Here is a 26,146-nt window from a genome sequence, read left to right on the forward strand (position 1 = left end):
TCACCTCAATTAAACTATTTACATATAAGAAATATAATAACACTATATATTGTACATAAAATAAATTTTTTTAAAATTTTGGAAGATCATATTTTTGTATAGATTTTTAAGCTCCTACTAATTCATTGCAGCTATTCTAAAATTATGATATCAGAGGCGAGAAATGATGAAAGTTTTTGCAAAATAATTTATAATATTAAAATTTATAATAATGAATTAATATTAAAATAAAATTGCTTTTTAATAAAATAATGTTTGCACTAAATAAAACAGATTTGTAAAATATATCGTAAAAGTTTTTCTTCGAATTGTGGCTCTTTTCTTGAGGCACAATTCATTTTCTAGATATGTGATTATTTATTGACTACTACAATAAAAGCAGAATTTTCAGTATATTTTAAAAATCTGCTTTATCGAAGATATGCAGACGTTATTTTATTAGAAAAAGTTTCTATTTTAATGTATTTTGCCAGAATTTTTATTGTCTTGTAACGGCAGGGCCGTTACGAGTGTACATACATATATATATATACATACACGTACGTAAATATACACACACATATATACAGAGAAACGCTTGGCTTACTATCCTGCACTATCCATCCCGCTTGCACGTACACCACTCGCGCTACCGCATTCGCTTGCCTGCAGGGCGCACGCGCCGTCTCGCTCACGCTATCTCGCTCGCGATGTCCCCACGCGATACCGACTCCCCGCCACCGGACCGACGGCGCGTAGTGGGGAACGGCGGCCGGGTATATAAGCCCGGTCGGCCGAGACATCGAGACCAGATCCCATCCAGGGATGCCATTTCATGTACGATTGCAGCCACGCTGCAGCACGTAGAGGGGATAGGCTGGCACACACACTAGCGCGAGCGCTCGTCCGTGTACGCTCCGCCGCGCTTCGGCCAAGTTCGAGCGGTAGAGAAGGAGTACCGACAACTGCTGTCTTCTTCTTTCTCGAGAAACGCTGTACCGCTGATTTGAAGCTGGCGTCTCATGACATGACACGAATTAATCATGCGATGCCATTGTCGATTATTTTTACATATACTTTTATACATATATTTTATTAAGTTAATAACATTATTACAATATATTTTTTTCATACATAAATAAAAATTAAAATTTGTAAATACAAAAATCCACTCTTTGCCAATATATACGCTTTTTATTTGCAAAAAGTAATTATTATATTAAAAAAAATTTATTGTGGTCTTATAAAGATATTTAGATATAATTATTAAAAACTTAACGTTTGTATATTGTATTCCTTGTACTTTTGTTGTATTTATTTTCTCTAAATATAAAACGTATATATTGTTGCTTGACGGAAACCGCGAGAAGGTGGTGGTCTCTTCCGTCAGGAGGGAAATGTAAAAAATTATTTATTTAAATTATTAATAAAAAATAATTTAAATAATTTAATTATTGTAATATTAAAAATTAATTTTTTAATATTGCAAAATTGATTTTTTATATTTCCCTGTGTGTGTGTGTGTGTGTGTGTGTGTGTGTGTGTGTGTGTGTGTGTGTGTGTGTGTGTGTTATGTATAACTATACGCATACATATTACTGATACAAATTCGCTTTTTTTTTCTTATAATATCTCCCGCAAACAAGATTTTTTACACGCTTATTCTCTTTAAGCGTGATGTCTGCTATGGGCAAGATTTTTTACACGCTTATTCTCTTTAAGCGTGATATTTGCTATGGATAAGATTTTTTACACGCTTATCCTCTTTAAGCGTGATGTCTGCTATGGACAAGATTTTTTACACGCTTATTCTTTTTAAGCGTGATGTCTGCTATGGACAAGATTTTTTACACGCTTATTCTCTTTAAGCGTGATGTCTGCTATGGACAAGATTTTTTACACGCTTATTCTCTTTAAGCATGATGTCTGCTATAGAGAAGATTTTTTACACGCTTATTCTCTTTAAGCGTGATATCTGCTATGGACAAGATTTTTTACACACTTATTTTCTTTAAGCATGATGTCTGCTATGGACAAGATTTTTTACACGCTTATTCTCTTTAAGCGTGATGTCTGCTATAGACAAGATTTTTTACACGCTTATTCTCTTTAAGCGTGATATTTGCTATGGATAAGATTTTTTACACGCTTATCCTCTTTAAGCGTGATGTCTGTTATGGACAAGATTTTTTACACGCTTATTCTCTTTAAGCGTGATATCTGCTATGGACAAGATTTTTTACACGCTTATTCTCTTTAAGCGTGATGTCTGCTATGGACAAGATTCTAATAATCTAATATTTAACATGTTTAACCTGCCCACGAGGGACCAGCAATTTCATTGTCATTCACGACATGTAGCCTTAAAGTACTGCGTTTTTTTTTAGCAATATTAGCATATAATTTATCTGTTGACATAAGAGACAAATACTTTTCTTCAATCATCATGTTTAAACATGTTTCTCCTCTCGCCCTTAATCCTGATTTTAAAACGCACGTGGCATTAATGAAAGCCGACGATAATCTATTTCGATTTTTTGTTTTTAAATTACTTAAGAAGAAAACATTCTCTCTGGGTCGGCATTTGAATTTGAAAGTGATCGAACAGCATTCAGAACATTTGTTAAATTTGGATACTTAGTAATATTACTTGGATGTTTTGGATGTAAATTTCCTTCCACATATTTCGTGATTATCAAAATTTAATTTGGAAAGATTTTGCTTCTCCTCCATTGTAAAATTTAATGGCAATGCAATCCATTCTTTCTTTAAAGCATCTTCATCAACACTACCGATAGTTTTAGCTATAAAAGAAACATCATTAAATGAAGTTTCTCTATCAGTATTGAATAAGCTTACAAAAGGTCTAAAAACTTGTAATTTTAATAAAAATTTATTATTTATCGGTAATCTTTTACGAATTTCTTCTGCAGCAGTTATATAAAACATCAAGCAATTTGTTCGAACAGTTGTAACTGCGTCTTCGTATCCTTGCATCAGTAATTCGTAAGATATTCTTCGCATTCTGTACCTAAATTAATTTTATGAAGAATTTTGTGATTCTCTGATAAAGAGAAAACTGTGTTTACAGAAAAAGGTTTTAAATATTCATCTTTTAAAAAGTTTCAGCAAATTTGAAAAAGAAACTGTAAAGATTTTAGCTGCAATAAATGAATTCGTGTTTCTGATGCTTGAAAAAATGCATTGAATGCGTTAAAGAAATTTAAAACGTATTTTAAAAAAAGAAAATAGGCTTTTGTTTCAATATTACCCATTATAGACGACAGATGTTCTCCACGTTGTGTTTTTTCACTTACAACTATTTCGTTCAAAAAATATTTAATTGTTTCCCAAGATTCCAGAAGTCTTTCTACACATAAGTAATGAGAAAGCCAGCGTGTATCACATAATTTTAACAATTTGTGATTTGTTTCTTGGAAACACTCAGAAAATTCATTGTAAACAGATAATCGTTTGGGGCTATTGTTAATAAAACTAGAAGTTTTTCGTAAAAATTCTTCGCAAAATTCTGGTATTTTACATACAGCATGCGTTATTACTGCGGCGGAATGGCAAGGACATGTAAATGTTAATAAATGTGGACATACTTCTTCTAATTTTTTTTTAAATGATGAAAATTTTCCTATCATGACAGATGCATTGTCGCATGATAGAGCTATAATATTTAAAAATGGTATTTTCATTTTCCACATTTCACATTTAAATGCTTGAAACAATTTTTCTGCGCTGGAATCTTTGGCATCAATATTAATTAATTTAATTAATTGTGAATGAACATCTAATATCTCCGGGTCAACGTATCGTACCATAAAAATCATCCATTTAGTATTACAAATATCAAACGTTTCGTCAATAAATATTGAAAATTTTGTGTTCTGAATTTTGTTAACGACATGTTCCGTTTCAATTGGGCATAAAACGTTTGTAATAATATTTTTACATTTTGTACGACCCATGCTCATGCTTTTTAATATATTAGGATCTTTTCCTATATGTTGAAAAAAATTAAGAATCTCTTTTGCAGTTTGATGAGAAATATTTTTATCGACAATTAATGCGGTATATCTAATTTCTGCTAACTTTTTACGCTCATCAAACGACAAAAGTGATTCATTATCTTCCGTTTGCAAATTTTGATTTGATTTATTTATCTCAAGGAAACTTTTATATTTATCTAAATGTGTTTTGGATTCTGCGTGACGATATATTTGTGCTAAACCACCAGTAATAGTTTTATTGCAAATTGAACAAAAAGATAAATTTTGTTAGGTACTTCTCGTAACCAACATTTGAATTCTTCGATATTTAACCATTTCTGTTGAAAAACTGGTTGAGATATTTTTTTTTATTTTTCATCATTGTTAGATAATGATGATCCTTTTTTAAGATTATTTTTATGACATACAGAATCTGCATGACGAGAAATTAATGAACTACATGAAAAATTCTTATTGCAAATGCTACAATGATACTGACTATTATTATTTGATACTTCGCGTATCCATAATTGATATCTATTATCAGTAAGCCAAGCTTTTATAAAGCTTCATTTATGTTTTTTGATTGATTCGTCACACATTTCCATATCAATTTTAAAAGGACAAAAAAATCGAAAAAAGATAAAAAGAGAAATAGAAATATAATATGAAAATTATATGTATGCGTGTGTCACGGAAAGAGATCAGGATTCTGTTATTTGTCAAAATATTTTACGATCCTAAATCGTCTCTCTCCGTATACGTATATGTGAATATATTTATTTATATATATATATATATATATATATATATATATATATCTATACGTGTGTGTGTGTGTGTGTGTGTGTGTGTGTGTGTGTGTGTATAAATGTGTATATGGAAAGTTATACCTTTTAATCTCGAATATATTCTTCAATATTAAAAAGTTAAGATGGGGATACACAATACACGATGTGATCGAAAGATGGTACACGAAGTCACGAAAAACAAATGAAATCGTCACGCATCATGAAATAAACAATGGAAAATTGAGATCATTGTTTCTTTCTTATTCGGCGACACAGTGAGCAGCATATTTGACGACGCAATGGCAGGTTAATTACAATTTATTATTATTTAAGAAATATAAATTACATTTTCAATGTAATTTAATATGCTTCATTATCGTATGTGTGTGCCTGCATGTGCCTATGTGTACGTGTGCCTGCGTGTACATATGCCTGCATGTGCGTGTGCTGCGTGTGCTGCGTGTGCCTGCGTGTGCTGCGTGTGCCTGCGTGTACTGCGTGTGCCTGCGTGTACGTGTGCCTGCGTGTGCCTGCGTGTGCTGCGTGTGCCTGCGTGTACGTGTGCCTGCGTGTGCCTGTGTGTACGTGTGCTGTGTGTACGTGTGCCTGCGTGTACGTGTGCCTGCGTGTACGTGTGCTGCGTACGCGGTACGTGTGTATTAAAATTTTATCATTATCTGATATCAGTAGTATAATCAGTAGTATAATAATGTTACTATTATACTATTATAATGTTACTATATATAGTTTATGTATTTTACAGAGCAAAAGAAAAAATTTGCAGATATGCTGCAACAGCAGCATAAACAGCATGAACTGCAAATGCAGCAATTGAGAGAGCAGCATGAGCTGCAATTACAACAGCTGCGGGAGCAAATAAACTTGTTGATAAGAAAAAGAACGCTTTTGCTGACAAATATAACAATTTGGACAGATATGTAAATAATTTTATTGGATCTTTAAAATGATTATCTGTGAAATCTGTTATATTCAAATCGGTTGCTAGATCAGAAATTTGTGAACATTATTATTATATTTAAGTGTCCTACGTAATAATATTGATAGTCCAATAAAATTATTTCCAGATCTGTATTTGGTTAATTTGTAATTTTTAGATTTTTCAAAAGTTTTTTTTATACAGAAATAACAACCGTAGCAGCAGCAGCAGCAGCCGCAGCAGCAGCAGCAAGATAGTGGTATTATTTATTGAAATAATTATATGTATATAAATAAAACATATATATCATGTATAATACATATATATGTAAACATATTAATTAACATTTAATTATTTTCAGTGTCTCATAGACGAAATAGTGGTGGACGTTTTCGTGCAAGATGGGCCTTGCAACGAGGGGGACGTATGACATATAGTTGGAGAGGTGGCCGGAGAGGTGAAAGAGGCCCGGAAGGAAATAGAGGAGGAAGAAATATAATTGTTAAAAAATATTATTTTAAATAAAAAATATAAAAATAAATTTAAATGGATTAATTATTATTAATTATTATTAATTATTAATTTAAGTGGATTAAATTTTTATTAAAAGAAGTATTAATTATTCTTTTTAGTAATAATTAGTAATAATTTTATTTATTTTATTTTATATTATTTTAGTAATAATTATTCTTTTTAGTAATAATTTATCAAAGAAGCATTAAACATTTAAAAACTAATAACAATAATGAAAAGATAAGAGTGTTAACATAATTTGAATTTCTTTTTGCGATTGATATATTCATATCAGTTATTAATTTTATTATTATCTATTATTTATTAATATCATAAAAACTATATGGCCTTTTTATATTCAGCTCCCTTTTATATAATAATATATCTAATATTTATTTTATATATTTATTGGTATATATATATATATATATATAATATAAATATATATAATATATATATATATACATTGTTTATTTATATATTTATTTATATATTTATTCAGTTTTTAATAGCTATATCTAAATATCTTTATAAGACCACAATAAATTTTTTTTAATATAATAATTACTTTTTGCAAATAAAAAGCGTATATATTGGCAAAGAGTGGATTTTTGTATTTACAAATTTTAATTTTTATTTATGTAAAAAAATATATTGTAATAATGTTATTAACTTAATAAAATATATGTATAAAAGTATATGTAAAAATAATCGACAATGGCATCGCATGATTAATTCGTCATGTCATGAGACGCCAGCTTCAAATCAGTGATACAGCGTTTCTCGAGAAAGAAGAAGACAGCAATTATCGGTGCTCCTTCTCTACCGCTCGAATTTGGCCGAAACGCGGAGCGTACACGGACGAGCGCTCGCGCTAGTGTGTGTGCCAGCCTATCCCCTCTACGTGCTGCAGCGTGGCTGCAATCGTACATGAAATGGCATCCCTGATCCCATCCTGCGATCCGACTCCTGATACCTAACCAGTACCTACTACCTCTCGGGGCCAAGGTTTCGCTTGGCTCTGCCGGGTTTCATCGGCTTTCTCTACCTACGGGCTGAGGTTTCACTCAGCTCTGTCGGGTTTCACCGACTCTTGTCACCGCTCCACGGGCTGAGGTTTCACTCAGCTCTGTCGGGTTTCACCGACTCCTGTCACCGCTCCACGGGCTGAGGTTTCTCTCAGCTCTGTCGGGTTTCACCGACTCCTGTCACCGCTCCACGGGCTGAGGTTTCTCTCAGCTCTGTCGGGTTTCTCCGACTCCTGCCACCGCTCCTCGGGCTGAGGTTTCACTCAGCTCCACCGGGTGTCACCGGTTTCCGTTGCGAAGGCAGGGCTCGACGTGACACTCGACCCTGCCCGCAATACCTAACCGTCCCGCCTGACATTAGCTCGTAAGTGCATGCGATAGAGATTAAGGCCGCTAGTTATAAGTCCGTAATCCTAAGATCCCTAGTGATAACCACGCCGTGTAAATCGACCATTGCCGACCGCACACCGCACCTGTCCTGCGCATCTCATCGCCTTGCGCCAACCAATTGCGTCCCCGCTTCGCTACCGGCGACACTGCGACATCTCCTGGCCCTGCACGCTGTATCTCTCTTTCGCTAAAATAAACTATCTTTTTCACGCCGCCACTTGTGTTCGCGTACGCTTGAGTCTCTCCTCCTCTCGAACCCGGACACCGACGAGCCGATCCGAGCGTCGAGCGAGGTGACCGCGTTACAGTCTTTTCTTATGTCCTAATTTTGACGTCATAATTCAAGATGATTCTAATAAACTAGCTTTAAATCACAATATAATCAATAGAGCACTTCGTGTTCATACTTTTGATATCTGTATTTCATGTTTCGTGACCACTCTTCCATGTAATAAGTGAAAAAGTAGAAATAATTATAATAAATATTTTCTTATGCACATATTAAAAATAATATTTTATGACTATTTATAGGTTCTTTTTAATTGAACTTTTGATACTGTTCATTTTTTCTCTTTTTTCTTTTTCTAATATACAGAACTAAAAAAAAATTGCTCAAAAAATTCAGTAAAAAGTAACAAGCATATAAATACGTCTGTACAGCATATGTTCATGTACTGCACGTTTATGTTGTGTTTAATTTCATTCAAGGCACTAAAAATATGACCTGCGCGAATATGATCTACGCGACCTTATTTCGTCGCGAGGTGCATATACTTATACTGTGCTTAAACAGTAAGAATTTAATTTAACTTCCAAAAAGCTTCATTCATTTTTACAACTTTGAGCCATGAGCGAGCACACTTAATTTCTATATGCATTTATATAGAGGAAAGAAATAATAATAGTATAGTTTTAAATCTCAAAAGCAAAGAGAAAAGAATTCTTTAGATGTATTACTATATTTAGATGTATTTCTACATAATTTTCTGAATTAATCATTGTTCAAAAAAATTGTAAGTAAAATTTGTTTTGTTTTGAGGGGATTACATGGTTATGATATTGATTCATTTGCAAATGAAGCCATATTTTTTTATGGTAGCTATTTTTTTTAATTAAATTATATATTTTTTATTACATAAGTCTTCTAATTCTAATGTAAAAATGTTAAACTACAGGCGAAGTCGTTATTAAAAACCTTACGAATCGATCTTCCGTCTGCAAGAACACTGGCGCATTGCACTATGATTAAACATAATTTCAACTGCGAGTATTACGCCGCTATGATGACTTGTTTCTTGTCGGGAAGCAAAGAAAGGAGCTGCTGGCATGGTATCTAAGCTGATTCAACCAATTCACCGGCGACAGTTTCTGTGTCCACGGGAAGCCCGAGATTTTGCTTTCTGAAGATGCTCTAGCATTTTCGATTCCTTCATTCTGAACATAGTTTTAGAAACAAATGCTCTTGTCCTCTATCGAGAATTCTCAGCAACCGCTCCTGCCCGCACGAGAGAGTGATGCTCAGACATGCAGATTAATAAAAAGAAAATGAGAATAAATAAGGCGCGTCATTCGCAATTAGAAGTCATATACGTCCGTAACTGCATGTTGGTCAGTCAAAGTCTGAGACAGTCGTAGAAAAAACAAAACACGAAAAGTTCTGTGCAAGTATTTATTAAAAAGCTAGTATCATATCATTGAGCATTGTGTCTCCTGAGTGTTGTCCCATCTCCCTCTTTGGAATACTGGAGCTGTGCGACATCACAATATCTTCTTTACACCAATTGATTTATGTTTATCAAAAAATTATAGTTACCAAAAACTGAATTGTTTTCGAGATACTTTATGTTAAAATATTCCAAAATAAAGTATAAAATATCTCGTAAATTATTAGCTTGTTGATTGTAATAAACTATCTTTCCAATGCCACGGGTCATGCACTGGTTTCAAGAGAGATGAATACTTGAGACTTGCAACAATAATCATTTTTTGCTCAACAAACAAAATAAATTTATTCACGACTCTTGAGGTAAAATACACAAATGAGCGGTCACATTCGATGTTTGTATACGCAATTTTATATCTAGACCGTTGTGAAAACATGGAAATGCAGACTTATTGTTAAATATAAACGGTGCCGCGGAGACGTGGGAATGTAAACTTAACTTGGGGGAAACCCCACTCCTGAAATTTCAAAAAAATTGAAATTTTTTTTATTGCTTTAATTAAAAATTTGAATCCTTAAGAATACGAGAAAAAAAATTCGGAAGCGAAATTCCAAGTCAAGTGGTCGAGAAAGTAAATTTTCCGAAGCGCCTCGCATTGCCCGGTGAGCAGCTGCGCAAGCTATGAATATACCTTCTTCCTACAAGTACAAACCGCAAATCATCAATGTCTAATATTGTTTTCAATGCAGTGAAGGCAATTTATGAGGAATTGAGCAAGGAACTATTGAATCGTTATCTTGGAGATTATATGCAAAATAGTGACGAAAGCTAATGCAAGTGCGTGGACGATAATTCCAAAAACTCAAAATCTCGGCAAAAAAGCTTAGAAATTGCAGTAGACCTGATAGTAACTGTTTGCAATTTTAATGATGGTTACAGAAGTTACTTGCAAATTATGAAAGTACTGAATCTCAAAATTGGCCATAACTGCTATGAATTTTGCGAGGAACACGCATGAAGCGCGCGTAAAAAAAGTAGGGAAAAGTCTTACAGAAAAATCTCATCAAAATATGAAGGTCGTTATTAGCAGTCAGAAAGGCCGCTAATGAGCTAACGTAGCTGATGAGTTGACAGGAGGTCAACTTTATGGAGCAGGCATCGCAGACTAATGATAAGATGGAAATTTTTGCTGTGACACAGCTGTAATGTTTCAAAAACTTTAAACACGTTTTTTTCAAAATTGCATTTTTTGAGACGTTGTACATGATAATTCAAAAAGTTTTTATCCGATTGACTTAAAATTTTAATTAAATTTTTTTAGCAATATTCTCTCATCGTCTGACATAGAATGTTTGCAAAATATTGTGTATTTGTTTTTTAATCAACAATTAAAAACGATTTTTTTTTCGAAAAAAATTGAAACTTTTTTTCAAACCGTTACCATTTCAAGAAAAATCAATATTTAAAAAAATCCCTACATCAGACATTAACTATACAGTGTAAATGATGTTATTTTCTTTTTTAATTTGCATAGATTGAATCGTTTTGCCAAAATCGTGTACACCACTTGAACCTGTCTCACGAAAAGTGTTCCCATTGGATCAAGTAACCGCCATTATATCGTTCAAACGAGATGAAAACAAGATGAAAATTATTTTTTATTTTAGAAAAGATATGTATAAAACCCTCAAATTAGTTTTTCAAGTTATTCATTTTTCCCCAAAATATTCACAAAATTAGAACTGATTTTTGGGTGCCAAAGATGGAGTCCTCCCTTAAGACAGTGCCACAAAAAATGCAGAGATGCAAATTGGTCACGTCGTGGAGATGCGGTGATTTAAAATTGGACAGAAACGACGAGGGCGCAGATTTCCCTTTCTCCTTTTCCTTTTCCTCCCCCCTTCCCTACCCCCTCTCTTTCTCTATTTTTTTTCTTCCTTGATTTCTTGGTTTTACTTTTCAATAAACAATTTTAGATGGTTTGCATATATCCGTAACATCTTACATTATGTTTTCACTATGTAATCGTGTCTTTACATAGAACAAAACCATTCAGTAGACATCGGTCATGAATATTCGGAACTTCCAAACGGCCATTAGACTTCCAATAGATATCCACAAGAAATCCACAGTTCGACTTTGTGGAAGTCTATGAGACCTGATAGACTTCTCTATTAGACGTCTATTAGACGTTACGTAGAGCGCTAATAGACGGTTCATGAAATCTCGGTAGACGATTAGTTTGTAACGACACCCGACTCATCCCCTATTGTTTAAATAATATTAAGGGTCCCCGACCGATCAACCGTCGAGGCATCGACACGGCGATCCTTCCGCGATCCCACCATCGTAAAATCACGTCGAATATCAGACGAAGCGAAACGGAGATCACGGCTTCACGTGCGCAGAGCGTGAATAAACACGCACCGGTTAGCCGCCGCCGCCGCCGGCCCCGCTGCCGACCACGCCACCGAACATCTTCGCGGAATAATCGAGCGCGTTCGGCGAATTATCGCGAATATTCCGGCGAGAGCATCCCCCGGAAACTACCCCGACCCGAGTTCGGCCGACCAGTACCCGACTACTCCTGACCGACTCGAGTATATTAAGCGACTCCGGTGGATGATCGCCACCTATCACCGGCGAGACAGTAAGACGTTCAGTACTGCTCTCGACGCTTCCAGTCCTGTCCAACATAAAGCGATCTAGGGTGCTTTCTATCGTGCCAGGAGCTTCTGGCCGATCGCTCCTTTCATCCACAGCGCACAAGCTTTATTACAGATTGAGGGGCTTCTCAATCTGGGCTCTAAAAGCAAACCCTTGTGCGCACCTTCCGCCGCTGACGGTCAAGAAGCAGGGAGCTTCCTGCATTCCAAAGACCACAGCACAAAACCTCAGACTGACAATACGCACGACGAAACGCACGAACAGCTGATCCGTCATAACAAGCGCGCCGAAGACCCCTCGTACCCCCCGCGCCGCGCCTACCGTGAACGCACCGAATTCGCGGACCGCGAGCCGAATCTGTTATACGATTCCCGGAACTCGCGCCGCTTTTTACGGAATCGAAGGCGAAATTCCGGGACAAATACTTGTAAATATTATACATATCAAAACTCAGTCAGTAAAAATGTAAATACATGAAGTTAGCGATAAATATAGATCTTTGTATATAGAATCAAAAGGCTCTCGATATTTTATTTCTCTTCAATAATCCTGACCATATCCGACCGATGCTATCCCGCGAAATACATCTTACCCGAGATAGAGACGTTTTAAGTTAATAAAAATTAATGAAATGAATTTCATGATGCTGAACAAAAATATTTCTATGAAGACACGAAGCGCATATATATGCAGCGTACAATGGAATTAATGAAATCTTTCTTATCTTGCAATGTCTTGCTAACATCGCACATTTTTTCGAGAGTCATGAGCCATCCTTGTGGTATATCATACTCGAGCTTGCTTAGTGATCCTAGTGATCGGCTGAAATCTGCTATTAAATGATATTATAATTAAACTTGCGATTTTGATATAAAAGTATAACAGATTTCCAATTAGTGAATGTTATCACATTGTTATATGCTTTAAATAGTTTCAATGTCAATATCCTGATTGTGTATGCAATTCTTGTAGATTTAATTATATATATATAATTAAATATATTAAAAACCTATATAACATGTAACCTTTACAACTATATATATATATATATATATATATATATATGTACAGGTAAAGGTTACATGTTATATAAGTTTTTAATGTCATGTTTCATGTGAGAAATGTTTATAAATTTACATATGTATATATTTTATTTATTCGTTTATATATTTGTTGATTGTATTAAATACATGAGATATTTCTCTTGTTTGACGAAATACGTTTTTTGTATTTGGTATAATCATTTATACACAATTAAATAAAAAATATGTAATAGCTAAAATTAAGAATATATATTTATAAATAAATTTTTCATTTATTTATAAGTATATATTCTTAATTTTTATCATAAAATAATCATTTACAAAGAATCTAAAACCTCTAATTAAGCTCTATATATGGTCCATGAAAGTTTCATGAAACATCTGTAATTCATCCATACAACTTCCATGAGACGTTTACATAAACATCTAATGGAGGTCTAAGAGAGCTCCATTGGAAGTTGTCTCATAGAAGTAGAACATGGATCTCCATTAGAGATCTATCTAACCCACTATAGAGATAGATGTCGCATGGAAGAAGTTGTGGAAGTTATGTAGACTTCTAATGGACGTCATGTTTCGTGTGGGCTAGAGGACCGTCCATTGTAGAAGTTGGCTGGAAGGCTAATGGACGTCTACGGTGGACTCCTAGAGGACCATCCACCGTGAAAGTTGGGTAGACTAATGGACGTCCATTTGATTTCGTGGAGATAGACGTTCGATGGAAATTTAATGGAGCCATGGAAATTTAATAGACGTTCACTGGAGGCTATGTTCTGTGTAGGTCGTTATGCTCGATTATCGTATAAGTTCCTAATCCATCGCGTTTCGAATTTTTTCCAACGTCTTCTCCTAACGGTTATGTCATATATTATTACTTTCGCCCATTTTAAATATGCACATAATTTTCATACGAATAAATCAGTTTTGATAGTGCAGTAAATTATTTGACTTGATGCCCATACATTAATTCGAGGGGTGTGAATTCTGTCGCGATATCCGGGATTGTATAGAAAAACATTGCGAAGGGTAGCCATTCGTCCCGATGTGTTTGTCCCTCATTAAAAAAATGTCAGATATTCTGCTAGGATTCTATGCAAACGTTCTAGCGCTCCGTTATTCTCCGGATGATAGACTACCGTTTGGATCTTTACAATTTTCAGCAGTTTGCACGTGTTTTTAAATATTTCACTTGTAAAATTCATGCTTTGGCCTATAAAAATTTTTTCAGATATTCCGTGTTCAGCAATTATTTTGGTGACAAACGCTTTTAGTAAGTTTAATAATAAAAGTTTAGTAAATAGTCGATTCTAACTCGGGAGCTCCGAGGGGAGAGAGAGGAGGGGGATGCTTGGTTGGTGGTTTTTTGAAATGTGTCGTTGAGGGGGAGAGGATGTTTAGATAAAATAATAAAAGCATTCAGTGAAGCATCGATAATTCGGCTGCTATAAACAATTGCGATTCGGAGAAGATCTAGTAGCGCATGGTTCACGGGGCGAGGACATGACGTCACAGGGCATGCGGGGCGAGGGAGGGCCCGTGTCCGCCGCCTCCGCCGTCGCCGCCCATCGCCGTCGCCTATCGCCTTTTTTTCTAGAAAATGTCACGAAAAAATGGCTCTTCGTAGAATTCGAGAACTGTACGTGTAGCGATGTATTAAGAGAAGCTCCAGTTGCTCTAAACAAATTGCGACTCGGAGAATCTATGATCATATTTCGGTTTAAACGGAACAAAAGGACAAAAAAATTGCAAATGATATATAGTAATTCATTGGGCACACGGGATCACAGTAAGAAGGCCCTGGAAGATTAATGAATCGATCAAATGTGAGAGAAAATCCGGCACGAATGCATACAAAAAAAAAGAACGTGGAATGTCGCATGTACCGGTATTGATTGACAAGTGTCAATGATTCATTTATAACGGTGTCTATGTTAATTACTCATTAGCGGAAACAGAAGTATTATCATATTAATAAGACAAGGTCAGATATGAGTATATTATAAGAATAATGAGATACATACACGATGACTCATAGTTTGAATCTTTTTGTACAATGACTAATACCGTATATGAGCTACTGCTGAAGAGAAAAAACTTTACTATGGGCTTTACATAGAGAGTTATCGAGATATGCAATCGTTGTGAACAATGTAGCGTTAGATTAATAGATGATGACGAGATGTGCAGTTGTCAATCAATCGAAGAGTTAACAAGTTCTCGGATATGGAACTGGATGGCTTATTTACCGATGGATGTGATGGTTTTTGTGAAGAGATATTACATCCTCCTGATTCTTCACTATTTTGTAAAAAGATGCTATCCCCACCTCCTCTATTTTTTGATTCTTCCCAAAATATTTCTAGAGATATATCATTACAGAGGATTCGTGTACAATATATAATTAGATGTTCTCTTTCGATAGATAGTGGACCCAAAAAACCCAATGACCTCACTCACGTTGAACGACAGCACTCTGTGGTAATATTTTCTGCAGAATCTGAACAAACGTGTTATAACCCGTATGGAAAGAAACTATTGAAAACTATTGAGAAATATAATTATTTAGAATTATTCAGAAAACTATTGAAATTTTGTGTAGTATTATGGGATATTACTATTGGAAACATGAAGTTTATTTTTGGATAAATAGTTACTATGAGCATTTACTATTCATTACTTAGAATTATAAGTAGGTTACTATTGGAGCGAATAGTATTATAAAGATTTACTATTCTTTACTATTAGAATAGTTTGCTATTCTATTGGAACAAATAGCTACAAGTTACTAATTCGCGATTTTCGTGAAAAATCGTGGAAACCTGATATTAGTATTGAATGATATGCCAGTTACTCTGGATAGTCCGCGGATACTCTGATTAATCTTTTTATTGTATTTTTTAAAATAATGTTATAATGTACGTACAGGATGTCTCATTTTAAATGACGGATTGAGATTTTTCGAAAATTATTGAAGAAAAACGGAAAAACGTTTGAAATAAAAAATATACGTTTTGAAGGGAGACAAATAATGGTACAAATTAATTTTCGAAAAAATCAATACATGATTTCTCCGATTATTCTGCACATAAAAGTATTAAGATAAAATTGTCAAAAAACTAATAACTTTACACTTTACTCTTGCACATTTCAACATAAAATATAAAATATCTCAAAAACCATTTAGTCTTTGTTATTATATCTTAATACTTTTATGCATAAAATAAGATAAATGAATTAATGCATAGAAAACATATAGTTGTTTAAAAAAAAAATTATGCAATTCGTAATATGCAATTACATGGTTTTTTAAAAAGCAACAGTATTTTCCTTACACCCCCGTATGGAAAAGAACTATTGAAAACTATTGAGAACTATTCAGATTTCTATAGTTACTAGATTTCTATAGTTCAATTTCTGTAGTAGCTTGAGTAGTAACTATTGGCGATTACATGCATGAATAGCTATTCAATTACTATTCATACACGTAGTCACCAATAGTTACTTTTCAGAACTATTCGCCAATAGTCGCAGTTACTGTTCAATTACTATTCATGCATGTAATCGCCAATAGTTACTACTCAAGTTACTACAGAAATTGAATGGTAATTATAAAAATTTGAATAGTTCTCAATAGTTCTCAATAGTTCCTTTCCGGGAATGGCCAAGAAAAAAGCAAAGGATCGTTTGTGTATTACATCAGGAGACACGATAGTGTCTCGAGTGTTAAGTCAACCGAGAATACTGCCGTGACTTTATGCGAGTCGTCGAGGTTCGAGCATCTGAAATTATCGAATCTCAATAACTATACTGATCAAGTTCTAAGTAGGCTTGATCGATAGCTTGAGTCCGACTTGCATAATAAAAGTATTTTTATTTTTCTGCTACGTGCCCTACAAGCAGAGATATTGCTACACAAAGTCCGATTTGGAAATTTTTACTTTAAGAAACGTCATTATCGTCGCCTTTGTACGGCTGCAACGTCTGTCACGAGATGTCATTATTAATCTTATCGACTGAAGTCAGGGTTATTGTAGAATCTAGCGAATCAATGTTCGCTGGGTCCTGCAGTGACCCTGATTTATCGGCCTGATTTATCCGCTGGGTCGATAAAATTAATTGATGTAAACACGGTAGTGTTTTTGGTTAGACCTCTCGGGTATCAATATAATAATAAATACGCGTATATTAAAATTAAAAAGGAAACATTAGCAGTATTAATAAATTGCATACTACTATTATTTTTTTTCTGCACGTCCGAATGGTGGCCAACGATGTTGACGTTCGCGGCGAGTTTGACAATTTGTAATAATTTCGGAGTGTAACTCATGTTTGTGTCTATACTTTGCAGGTAAGTTCTTTTTCATTTTATCAGAGAACAAAGATATTATTCTTTTATTCAATCTTATCTACATACTCTTATTATGTCACTCTAGAAAAATCAGTTCCAAAGCGAATAAAAATGAAAATTTGTCAATTAAAAAAATAACATAGAAAAAAATAACTAGAGAACTATACATATATTATAATATATATTTTGAATCATATTTCTAATCAACTATTTATTATTAGACAATTACATATATATATATATATATATATATAATAGCAAAATTTACAAAGAATTTAAAGATTGATATTTGATAATTTCCAACTTATATTGATCTTAAACTATTTAATAACAATATATATGTGTGTATATATACACATTGTTTGATTGGATTGCATGGATGATTATTTAAGTTTATTATTTCTTCCAATATATATATATATATAGAATATATGAAATAATAAGATTACACGTTTATTTATTAGGTATATATATATATATATATATATATATATATATATATATATATATATACATTATAAAATTACCTTTTTTTTAAAAAAAGGTAAAAAAAGGGTGTCAAGTATAGTGGATATTGCCAACTCAAATAATTGTGTAAAATTTATATAAAAGATTTGATATCAATAATTGGCGCCAAATATATTATAGTCTTACAAACATGAAGCTACAAGTCCATTTTAGTCAAATTATATATTTCAATCGTATAAAAGATTTGATAAACCACTGTTTTAAAAAAATAAAACTCAAATAGTAGTTTCTTTAATTTAAAAATAATAAAAACCAAATTATATGTATATCTTTCTATCCATTAAAAACTTCTTTTTCTAACCCAAGTGGTAGTAATTATTTAGCTTTAAATATTTTTATATCACAAAATTGCTTTACTCAATTTACGTTTTTATTACAAAGAATTATAAAGTAACAGTATAAAATAAATAATAAAATTTTATTTAAATAAAAAAAATTTATGTAAAAATACTTGGCGCTGTTTAGATCAAACGAAAATGCAAAACTAATGATGAGATTATTTGAATGTTACAAATAAAGGCAAAATTTATTATTTAATATGATTAAATTATAATCACACACACACACACACACACACACACACACACACACACACACACACACACACACACACACACACACACACACACACACACACACACACACACACACACACACACCACACACACACACACCACACACACACACACACACCACACACACACACACACCACACACACACACACACCACACACACACACACACACCACACACACACACACACACACACACACACACACCACACACATTTTATTCATATTCTTTTTAGAGGTATGAGCAGCATCAAGTGTTTTTACATAAAAATTTTTTTTATTTAAATAAAATATTATTATTTTTTTTTATACTGTTACTTTATAATTCTTTGTAATAAAAATGTAAATTGAGTAAAGCAATTTTGTGATATAAAAATATTTTAAAGCTAAATAATTACTACTTGGGTTAGAAAAAGAAGTTTTTAATGGATAGAAAAATATACATATAATTTGGTTTTTATTATTTTTAAATTAAAGAAACTACTACTTGAGTTTTTTTAAAACAGTGGTTTATCAAATCTTTTATACGATTGAAATATATAATTTGACTAAAATGGACTTGTAGCTTCATGTTTGTAAGACTATAACTTGGCGCCAATTATTGATATCAAATCTTTTATATAAATTTTACACAATTATTTGAGTTGGCAATATCCACTATACTTGACACCCTTTTTTTATCTTTTTACATATCGCCAATATTACTGTTATAGAAGCCATGTGCAGAAAGAAAACAAAGGATTGCGCCATTACCAATTAATTGACGGATTTTTATTTAAAAACAAAAGACCAAATCAGTTGTATCAAAAATATGTAAAGTTTCATGTAAAAAAATATGAATAAAAAGTTTTACGTTTAAATGATGCAATTTCTTTGTCATCTACACGACTGACACACTGATCTACCTTTCTGTCGGACCCGCAATAAACCATTCGGCACGCGGCAGGATAAAATTCTCGTGGCACTATACGAAAAGAAGTGATACGTCGATCATTGAAATGTTAAGTAGTAATGTAATGGCAGGGAAAGGAATAAAAAACATATTTTATATACTATATATATGTTTATTTATGGTTATATGATCACCAATTAAACAATTTGAGAATATTTTGTAACGCGCAATTAGTATAGTGATATTCGTCGCATAGTATGGTATTATCAGCGTCTAGATTGTTCAAAGAATCTACGTCTTTATATTCCGCATCCAGGATTTCGATGTATAAGCACTTATTGTCCAGAAACAAGTTTCACAACCATTTTCATTTTTCGTGTCCCTTGACGTATACGACAGCATCGTCGTCTTCTTTTGTACCGTGCATAGCCTTCGCATAATCGAACTCTTAGCTTCGCTGTACAGAACCATTCCGTCATCCCATTGCAGTCTATAGTGATGACGTATCACCCAGCGTGCGCGAGACTTGTCAGCATTTGCGAAGAAATGCCACGGTATAGAGCTTTTAAAAATGTAGTGAAAGAGAACGGTTCATTCTCTAAGAGCAGCAAACTCCTTTACGACAAACCGTCCTTCAATGAGGAAAGCTTACAGGTCTATGGAATGTTGGCACAAATATGATTGTTGTCGAGATCTCGTGTACAACATTGGTCAACGGTTGTATTGAACCACGCGATTGTATATGATGAGACAGTACGCGGTGATATTCATTGGTATGTTCTCCTTATTCTCAAATTCCAATTTCACATTCACGGTTGCGCTCTTGACCGATTCGTTCTGTCGAGAGCAATTCATGATTATGAATGGGCGTTATGTAGAAAAGTCGTAACTGTGAGACTTGACTCGAAATATTCGTATCCATAATAATCTTTATAGAAACGCGCGTACGTGTCGTACAGAATAGACCATCTGTTTTTGTCGAAATCCAGATTCATACTGTCGTACAGATAACATTCTGAATTCAAATAGTTTCACGTTGATCAAATTGCAGTCGTCGAATCAGCTTGTGTCCTCGGCCATGACGTTCTTTCGGCCTGTTTGCAGAGTAAAGATGACCTATCGTGACTTCTTAAGCTGAATAGTGATCTTAATAGTCCATGAATACTTGGTTATATGCTGTAACAATGGAAACTTGTAGATCTCACGAGCGAAAAGCCATGCTTAGGTATCTTCCGCTCCAAAGAGCGCAGCATCGATAGCTTTTTTATCTCGCTCAATAACACGTGCGGCATTCGCCATTGTTTTGAGTAAGCTAAACACAGGATTTAATGCTGATCCGCACTTCTGTAAACTTTGCAGAATCCAAAATGCGCAGAGAGGTACGCAGAATTTAAAATATCCATCTGCATTAGTATGCGCATTCCAGTCAGCATTCCTCACAATCACGCTTCTGTCGGACAATATCGTTATGTAGTGTTGTTTGAGCTAATTATGGCCACGTTTCTGTTACAATCAATCTCCACGCCATCGAGTTCGTATCAAATCTCATCGAACACGAAGCGACGCAATTATTTCCCAATACCACATCAGGTCCGTCGACTCTGTTCTTCGTCAGTTTTCCATCGACATATAGAAAGCTTTCCTACAGCAATGTGTAAAGATCCTGTTGCTGTATGAGTATTCTTATCTCGTCGTACCTGAACGTTGTATTGGCAAATAGATTATACGTGTGATTCTCAATTTTAATGATGCGATCAACAAAAATTGGCTCATCTTCAATGTTTATTCTGATCCTCCTGCACCTCCTCTTCCTTCTCTTCCTTCTCTTTCTCCTCCTCCATCTCCTTTTCTTCCTCTTCCTCCAACAATTCTTCTTCTTCATCCAATGGAATTTGTCTTCTTCCTCCTCTACGTTGCGGTTCGACGGTAATGTACGTTTCTGTAAAATAAGATATCAAAATTTGATGAATTCATATTAAACGGAAAAATATTGGAATATACGGCTTTGAATGTTACGTTCGTATTTAATTTAATGTTCGCGTAATGTTTTCCGATAAAACAACTTATCTTTAACGGAATGCCCGATCACATCGACATAACGCGAGAAATATTCTTCTTCTTCTTATAGGAAGAATAGGAAAGAGAGGCGGTTCTAATAAAGAAATTCGAAAATTAAATACGAATATAAAAGAAAAGAAGAAATCGTTAACAAAAAGAGGGTTTGTATTATTACGACCGAGCGGTAATCTGCCAGTCGTTGCCCCGGAAAATCAATACTAGGAAATCGATATTTTCAAGCGAAGAATCGTTCCCTGACGACATGTCGCTGGATGTTCTAAACAACGCACTGTTTTATGTGTGTGTTTTACATGGAGATTCGAAGTGAACGGACGTGTGTCCGCGGCGTTTTAATTCATTTGCCTTAATAAAGTTTCGATATTTTGTAAAAAAGTGTTGTTATTTCGCGCGCGGCTTTCTTGCGTAACGCGATTTGAGATCGTGACCGCCGCGAGCGCGACAATATATACTCGCAGAAGGAGTTTCTTCAATAATGTCCTCTTCTGGGTCTTTTACATGCTTTTTTTCCTCCTCTTTTTCCTCCTCCTCCTTCTCCTCTTTCTCCTCCTCCTCTTCCTGTTCTTCTTTTTGCTTATCTTCTTCTTCTCTCTCTTTCTCCCGAAATTATGGGGAAATATATATCCGGATAAGATTGTTTCTAGAAAAAAATCTTTATCCTAAATTATCTCCTTCAATTAATATTTCTTGTTTTTATTAACTTATCAAGTGAGGAGGGTTGGAAGAACCTGTATACGAAATTTTCTTCTCGCGTATCCGAAAAAATTATAATAATATTTTACTTATATTTACTCAAAAATAAATATTATTATCTACTATTTTAGCGATTATTTAAAATAGTAACTTATCACTCGAAAGTTGTATAATTTCTACCCTCTCCTCAGGCGTCGGCGTGCACCCGACGCGAAGGTTCTGCCTATGGCTTTTCCTCTGCGCGACATTTCCGCGAATGCACCATCGGTAATTCTCCCATAACTTTCATCTATAATTTATTTTTTATAAAATTAGTTAATTTTAATCGGATATATCAAAAATATCGTTGAAATATTTGAGGGAGAGATGTGCGCGGATATTGTCAATGTGTCATCCTCCTCCTCATGTCCAAATATCCGTCGGATTTCGACGGTTTCGGCAGCGGATATGGCGAATTTGAGCGTCATCACCGAAGTACCCCAATTGGTATAATACCCCTAACAGAGTGTCCGAATATTCACATGTGAAACACGTAAAAAATAAATAATTTTGTTCGGAATTATCCATTAATTCGGACAAACATTTCTCCGCGCATATTTCTTTATTGAGCATAGAAGCCAACTTAATATTTCGGCGAATTATTTTTTTAATCAAAGCCATTTTCACTTTCAATTAGCATTAATACCTGCGTAAACTTATATACTCATACGCATTTTATATATATATATATATATATATATATATATATATATACACATATATATATACACATACATATTACATACGCACCACGCGCATACAAAATTTACGCGAAATAAAATCGAGATAAAGTTTGGAAAGGCACGGTCCGAGAATGATTTTTGGATAATACGAATCGTACTATTTATACACTAAAAAATCTTACTCTCCCCTTAAAAAAAGGATAATTGGGAAAATATAGAAATATTTTCCAGTGGCAAGAAGAAAGCGGGATGAAGAATTTACGATTTCTATGATAATTTCATTTTATTCTTTTTTATCTTTTGAATTATTTCTAGGTTTCGTAATTTTCATGTTTAGACCAATTTTTCAATTATACCCTGTCGCTTTATCAACTGTCAGCTCTTATCGCTTAAAAGGTAGTTAATTGGAAAAAATATAGAAATATTTTTCAGTGTCAAAGAGAAAGTGGGGGGTGAAGGATAATTTACGATCTCTAGCATAAAGAATTTCATTTTATCTTTTTTTTTTAAATATTTTTAGATTTCATAATCTTCATGATTAGACTCGTTTTTTCGATTATACCTGTCTCTTTATCAATTAACAGCACATATTTAGTTTCTCGATCGTAACTTTGTGTATTTAGGATCCAAAAACCTATCCAAAAAATTTTTCCTTGAAAAATTTTACTTTTAAATTTGTATTAATTAATTGCTCGATATTTTTATCATTTTCAATTTTCTCGAGTGGTATGCGGGTGACGCATATGTGACATGTTTGAACATACGACAAATTGTGATATCCAATTTTCAAAAAAATTTTTCTTTATCGCAAAAGAAACTGTAATGAAACGCTGGAATTTTCTCGAATATTGGTCGGATATTTTTAAATATGTTAGTCTTTCTTTTATAATTTCGTAGGGTATATAAGCATGTATTCACCGCATTCGTGGCTTCATTTGAATCTCGTCACTGCTTCGGCATAGTTCTCTGGGTTTTCGTTCCTTAGTGAATTTTTATTCGGAATTTTCACGCAAAGTAACATGACCGCGCAAGAAATTGAAAATCTTGCAAATATTTTCGCAAAACAAATAATATCATCACGCAAAATGAGCAGCAAAATTTGCTGCTTTCTACGACGTATCCTCTCAATATTTCCCATACGAAGAAATTACAAGTAGGATTACAAGCTTCTAAGGAAGGTATCTTCGAGCCTGTCGTCAAATTGAACAGAAATTATGCAGAAAAAATCAACTTTGTGGCGGACACGTGGCAGCAATTTCAAAAAAATATTGGAGTTATAAGCATGTACTTAAACGATAATACCAAAGCAAAGTAAATCCCATCACATTTACAAACATATTCAGCTTCACCACTGCGAAGCGAAAGCTATATTGATGGCATATAAGGAAAATGAAGATTTTTCTAAAGAAAATATCGCCGTCAGTACGCAAGCAGAATCGATACACGTGGAGGAAGAAATACAATCTCCGACAAATAAAAGAAAAACCTACGCCGTCGCAGTTGTAATGCAGCAAGCTACTTTTTAAGGAATAATCAAATATCATTAAATGTATCGATGCACGTATAAATCAGCTAACGTCTATCGCCGATACTATTAACGAGTGCATTTTATCTGATCAAGAAGATAAACTTACTTCTGTCTAAAACTTACATCGACACCACTATCATTAAACTCACTTTTCAAGGCAACTGAGAAAATATTGAGCTCGCTGTGAGAATGCAAATTAATAATTTATCATTTTTGGATACACATTTTAATATTGTATTTTTTAGAATTAATTGCGCTAAGAAACTGTTAGCATAATTTTAAAGAAGCGCGGGTTGTAATTTTTACGAAACAATTGTATTCTGAATTAAACAACTATGTAACAAGAAGTGTACGACACTATGTACGAAAGAAATAATTGGTTATTTTCGAGGAAATTTATATAAATTTATATATTAAATAAAATCAACATTTGTTTCACTTTATGACTCGAAATCTAATCTTTTTTTTTTTATACTTTTAACTTATTCTAAAATTTTTAACACCGCTCCTCGCAGTATGTATACAGCCTCCATTCTATGATGTCATTTATTTCGGAAATCTAAGTTTCCTGTTTTTTCTATCCGAATGCTATGCCTTTCTCTTATAAAAGTCATCCGTCCACTCGGTGTTCCTGTAGAGTCATCTTCTCGTCGAAAACATAAAATGTAAAATCGACCTATGGTCCACTTAACTTGGACACAGCTCGGAAAATATCATAGGCAGAGTATCCGAGTTCAAAACCCGTGCTTGTACATGATTTTCTTTTTTTTAGAGAAATACAAAATTTCACTTCTTTCTATCCACAAAGGAATATACAGATTTTTTCCTCATTTCCAGGTTTAAGTTATTGTAAATGTCATAGCTCTGCGTCTAAGAAAAAACTCGCTCGTTTCTTTTCTCTCCCTCTGCCTTCCTCCGAGATAAAATACAGAATCTCTCTTTTCGTTCTCTGCCATTTTTATTCTCTCCAAAATTTTCTCAAAATCCCCGAAATCATTCTGCAACCAATCAGCATCCGAGGCACTATGGACTAAGTCAATCAACACGCAGGGCACTATGGAGCAAGTCAATCAGTTCGCTGGGCGGCTATGGTGATAGTCAATCAGAACGCGTAGACTAATAATTCGATTACTCTATCACCATATGTCACACCGATCTATTCCCTCCCTTTTGCTTTCTGTCTGGCCTTCCCCTCTACTGTTACGTCACTGGTACTAATGACATCATTTGTTTTGACGCGCCATGGCTACCTACTTACTACTTATAAATTCCTTCTCGTGTGAATAACGCTCGTGTGATTCATCGCTGAATATCATACGAGAAGGAAATCTGTGATCTCAATCTACTTTTCCGAGAAAATGATAAAAAATGTTCTTCGTACTTCGTAATCTTTTGGCCGCAAATAATGCACACATGTATAATAAAATGCATAAAACTTTTCTTCTTGCAATATTATTTATACAGTTGCATATGATAAATTATCCCGTATGAAAAGGAACTATTGAGAACTATTGAGAAATATAACTATTCAAAATTATTCAGAAAACTATTGAAATTTTGTGTAGTATTATGGGACATTACTATTGGAAACATGAATAGTTTACTATTGGAACGAATAATAACTGTAGGCATTTACTATTCATTACTATTAGAATCGTAAATAGTTTACTATTGGAGCGAATAGTAATTATAAGGATTTATTATTCTTTACTATTAGAATCATGAGTAGTTTCCTATTCTATTGAAACAAATAAATACTATAATTACTAATTCGCGC

General features: G+C 33.9%; 1 protein-coding gene and 1 long non-coding RNA gene across 18 annotated transcripts in view; one reads left to right on the forward strand and one right to left on the reverse strand.

Moving 5' to 3' along the window:
• Window positions 1-26,146, reverse strand: part of LOC105427286 (adenylate kinase isoenzyme 5) — a 308,338-nt gene that overhangs the window by 257,403 nt on the left and 24,789 nt on the right. The gene's annotated exons all lie outside the window — the stretch shown is intronic.
• On the forward strand, window positions 4,810-6,496 carry LOC148935616 (uncharacterized). Its single transcript, XR_016140172.1, has 2 exons — window positions 4,810-5,074; window positions 5,532-6,496. It is a non-coding gene; the product is annotated as an uncharacterized LOC148935616 (long non-coding RNA).

The sequence above is a fragment of the Pogonomyrmex barbatus genome, unplaced genomic scaffold (genome assembly GCF_055798465.1).
Source record: "Pogonomyrmex barbatus isolate J1 unplaced genomic scaffold, ASM5579846v1 scaffold4, whole genome shotgun sequence".
Taxonomy (NCBI): Eukaryota; Metazoa; Arthropoda; class Insecta; order Hymenoptera; family Formicidae; genus Pogonomyrmex; species Pogonomyrmex barbatus.